This window comes from Sapajus apella, unplaced genomic scaffold (genome assembly GCF_009761245.1).
Source record: "Sapajus apella isolate SASKATOON/1434 unplaced genomic scaffold, GSC_monkey_1.0 scaffold56, whole genome shotgun sequence".
Classification (NCBI taxonomy): Eukaryota; Metazoa; Chordata; class Mammalia; order Primates; family Cebidae; genus Sapajus; species Sapajus apella.
This window is the reverse complement of record NW_022436996.1, coordinates 7,418,988-7,423,598: the sequence shown is the minus strand read 5'-3', so window position 1 is coordinate 7,423,598 and position 4,611 is coordinate 7,418,988. Positions and strand designations below refer to the sequence as shown.

At 58.8% G+C, this 4,611-nt stretch overlaps 1 protein-coding gene across 1 annotated transcript in view; it reads right to left on the bottom strand.

Moving 5' to 3' along the window:
* The window catches only part of CRYGN (crystallin gamma N), a 10,762-nt gene that overhangs the window by 2,139 nt on the left and 4,012 nt on the right, over positions 1 to 4,611 (bottom strand).

Here is a 4,611-nt window from a genome sequence, read left to right as displayed (position 1 = left end):
TCATCTCAGATCGTGACCCACGGCGTGTCTCAGTTCAACTGAGATGTCTCAATTCAACCTGCAGCTTACGGCTTTCCCTGGGGGTTCTGAGCCCGGCAGCCAGCCTGAAGGAGCTGCTCCCCAGTCCAGACTCCTTCGCCTACACAGAAAACCAGAGCCAGATGTGCGGTGAGGAGGACCTGGGAACTGCGAGGCCAGCTGGGAGCCGGCTGGTGGGGGGCCCTCTGGGATCGTGGTAGGGGGTTAGAGGCTGGACCATGAGCCAGATCAGAATGCTGTGGGTGCATGGGTGATTCAACCCACGTACCTGGCCCCCCACTGATCGCTCATCCAGCCAGGCTTCAGTCTGGACATAGGCCGTGTAGACATCTATCTTTGGGGTTTCCATGTCCAGGAGCCCCATGCTCAGGGACCTCAGATCCAGGGCCCCTGCGTTCTCTTCAGAAACCCAGGCACCTCCACCTGTGACCTTCTGGGATGGGCTACTGAGGATAACACAGGGGTCCTGGATCCGAGGTTCCTGGAGAGGGCCCAGGCCTGGAGGAATTCCACAGGTGGGCGCTGGGTGAAAGCACGAGGCGAAGACCCAAGCCAAGGCCTCCGGGATCTGCCGGCCCCACTGTTCCAGGGGCTGCAGCAGACATGTCCCATGCCCCTTGCACCCCGAAAGCCCCTCTATTCCCACAGAGCTCACCTATTCAAGCAAGCCCCCTCCCAACACTCACCACCCCTCATTTTTGTCTCTCTTGCAGAAGAGGGGTCCGACCTGGGTCCAAACCATCCTTCGAGAGGGGCCTCCCTTAGAAACTCCGAGGCCAAGATTAGCTGTGAGGATAAAACCCAGAGGTCAACACAGGGACCTGGGTCGGGCCTTTGGCCACATGGCCTGGCAGCCTTGCCGTGCTGAGTCACACAGAGGCAGAGCTCCGAGTGAGCCTGGGGAGTCCTGCACCAGCCAGAGTCCCAGCCCTCTCCCCTCCCCATCGCTTCGCACCACCTCTCCCCACCACTCTCCCCTCCCTGGCCCAGGGGGTCCCCAGGAGTCTGGGAAAGTGCCCCAGATTGGATCAGATCGTCTGGCTCCTCCCAGGCCTGGGACAACCACAGCTGGAGAGCGCTCAGAGGCCACCACTGGCTTTCAGGACTTTTATTGGCCAAGGTCCCAAGGTCTGGGTGGGACTGCAAGGGGCTGCCTCTGTCCCAGGGCTGCGCCCGGCCATCCTGTTGGGGGGCTTGGCTAGAAGAAATTGACCACCCTGTGGAGTGACTGTACTCAGGTGCTGTGGGCCTCCCAGTCGCAGAGGCTGCGAAGTCGCCCCATCCACCACATACATGTGGCTGTGGTAGTTGGGTTCCTCATACAGGACCCACCTGGAGGTCAGGGAGCGGGGATCAGGGGCTGCTGGGAAGCCCCCTGGGGCTCTGGACAGAAGAGCTCCCCAGCCTGACCACCCAGCAAGCCCTCCCGGAGAAGCGCCCCCTTCACTCTGGGCTACACCAAAGTGCCCACAGAGCCCACCTCTGCTTTCATTTCCTTCCCCAGGACTGTGTGGTGTGTGGTGTCTGTGCTGGGGTGTGACACATGTGGGGACAGGCCCAGTAACGTCTACATTTTAAAACTGACCAGTCCTGGCCAGGAGTGGTGGCTCACACCTGTAATCTCAGCACTTCAGGAGGCCAAGGCGGGCAGATCTCTTGTGGTCAGGAGTTTGAGACCACCCTGGCCAACATGGTGAAACCCCATCTCTACTAAAAGTACAAAAATTAGCTGGGCGTGGTGGCAGGCGCCTGTAATCCCGGCTATTCAGGAGGCTGAGGCAGGAGAATCGCTTGAGCCTGGGAGGCAGAGGTTGCAGTGAGCCGAGGTCGCTACATTGCACTCCAGCCTGGGTAATGGAGTGAGACTCTGTCACAAAAAAATAAAAGAATAAAACTGACCATCCTTGGCAAGGATGCACTCCCGCCATCACTGCGTGCCCCACACACTCCTGTTCCCCGATATGGACCACCTTGCACAGATAGTGCCCCCAGCACCGGGTGGGGTGCCTGGCACAGACAGCACCGTTCATTCATTCAGTGAACGCCAGCGGTTTCCCACGTGTGTGCACAGCACCGTGTCAGGTACCAGAGGTGCCATGGTCAGACAACATGGCTCCTGCCCCTCTTGCCCTCATGGGGCCTCCCCTCCAGATGAAATGGGCTGTGGCGGTGCAGTTGCACAGAGGAGCCTGCAGGGCACAGAGAGGGGTGGGGTGCGTTCCCAAGTGGGGCCCCTTCCTGTCCTCCTCCCCTTCCGCACACCACCGGAGCAGCCACCAACAACCCAGAGAGCAGAAACAGGCTTATGGAGCTGGGAGGACCTGGGGCTGCTGGGGCAGGATAGAACACGGCCCTTCATCCCCGGGAAGCTGTGGGCCGGCCCAGGAAAGCAGGAAGGTGCAGTCGGAGGAAACAGGGGACCAGGGGAAGAGACTAGAGCGCCAGGATGGTGGCTTCTGCCTGGGAAGGGGCGTGTGGTCCAAGGAAGACACCTCCGGACAGCTCGGAGCAGGGGCTGGCCTGACCCTGGCCTTCCCTTGCCATCTCTGAGACCAGCGCGGCTTGTCCCACCTGGTGCCTGGCACGGTCTGCTGCCTCCAGGGTCGAGGCCAGGAAGGAAGAGAGAGAGGCAGAGGGTGTAAGCCAGCATGGAGCACCTGCTGGGGGACTCAGGGCGGGCCTGGCCCAGCCAGGACCCCACCCTCCCCAGCCTGGCCCTCGTGCCCATGCCCCTCCGCACCTGCAGCTTCCCGACCCCACACCTATGCAGCAGTGGGCCTCAGAGGCACCCCCAGGGAGTCAGCCAGTCCTTTCTACCCCATGCTGGGCAAGAAATACCCCAAGCCATGTTCTGGGCCACATGGGGAAGCTCACAGGGACACCCCCAAAAGGAGGGGACAGGGAACCACCCGTCTTCCCCTCCCCTGTGCTGGCTGCGGCTATTGGGAGGAGGCAGGGGCCTGTCATTCCCCCATCAGCACCATGCCCTTCACCGCGTAGGGGTGGGGTTGGCAGAATGCCAGCATGTTTCTCTCCGAGAGCCCACCAGGACGCAGGTCTGAGGCGATGGGTCATGCCTGGGCTGGTGTGGGGAAGGAGTCTGGCACTGGGAGGTGGTGGAGGGCCCTGCCTCGCCTGCTCCCCAGACCCCAGGAAAGGACTCCCAGCAGTGTCAGCCTCCCCATCCAGGGACCCAAGGGCATCACCTTCTCCTTGACAAGGGCTTACATTTGCGAAAGAGTTAGAGTCTTAGGCAGCCAAGGCTGAGCACCTGGGTCCCCACCTGGAGTCGCGAGGCTTGCTTCTCACAGGGACAGCGGGATTAAAGGAGACTGACCTCGTGCCCCTCAGTCAGAGAAATGTTAGCCTCCACCTTCCCCCGCTGCGTTCTCAGCAAGCCCCTGAGTGTTGGGGGTGGCCCAGGGGACTGTGCTCGGGCCTCAGGACATCCTCCATGCAGTGTGACTTGGGCCTTACAAGACACAATTTAGCCAGCAAGTTTCCCAGGGCAAATTCTTGTTTGACGATGCTGCCCCTGGACTCCAGGTGCCACCAACTTAGGGCAAAATGGAATTTTACAAAACAGAATCCTGGAGCTAGCCAGAGTGACAGAACGGCAGGAAGGGGGTCCACATCAGGCCACCGGGGAAAGGTGGGGTGCACACAGTCCTCCCTATCCCTGGGAACTGGTTCTGGGACCTCCCCGGGATATCACAATCCAAGGATGCCCAAGGTCTGATTTAAAATGGCATTGTATTGGCACATAACCCACGCATATCCTCCCATAGGTAGTGAGTCCCTGCTTAACACCGTCATTAGGTTCTTGGGCACCTTGGCTTTAAGCACAAGATACGTAACAAAGCCATGTCTCCCCTCATTAATCTCATAATGAATCCTCATTGAACAAGGCGACATATTCGATGACCTGCCATACATCGTTTCACTTAAAGTCACAGTTTCCAAGAACCTATCCACAACATTAAATGAGGACTTACTGGACTTGAAATCATCTCTATTTACTATGATACCTCATCCAATGTAAATGCTATGTAAATAGTTGTGTGGGCCAGGCACGGCGGCGCACGCCCGTAATTCCAGCACTTTCGAGGCCAAGGAGGGTGGATCACTGGAGGTCAGGAGTTTGAGACCTGCCTGGCCAACACGGTGAAACCCCGTCTCTACTAAAAAGACAAAAATTAGCTGGGCGTGGTGGTGCACCCCTGCACTTCCAGCTACTCAGGAGGCTGAGGCAGGAGCATCGCTGGAACCCGGGAGGCGGAGGTTGCAGTGAACTGAGATTGGGTCACCGCACTCCAGTCTAGGTGACAGAGCAAGACTCCAACTCAAAAAAAATTTAAAAATACAAATAATAGTTGCACAGTATCTTTCAGGGAATGATGGACATATTCAGCATAGACACCAACGTGGGGGGGATCTTTTCACTATGCAGCTGGAGCCCATGGACATGGGGTGCTGTCTATGCACACTCTGCCTCAGCTCAGTCTCTGTCTTCCTGCAGGCCCTTTGCCCCCCGCATCCCCTCCAAAGCTCCCTGCAGGCCCTCTGCCCCCC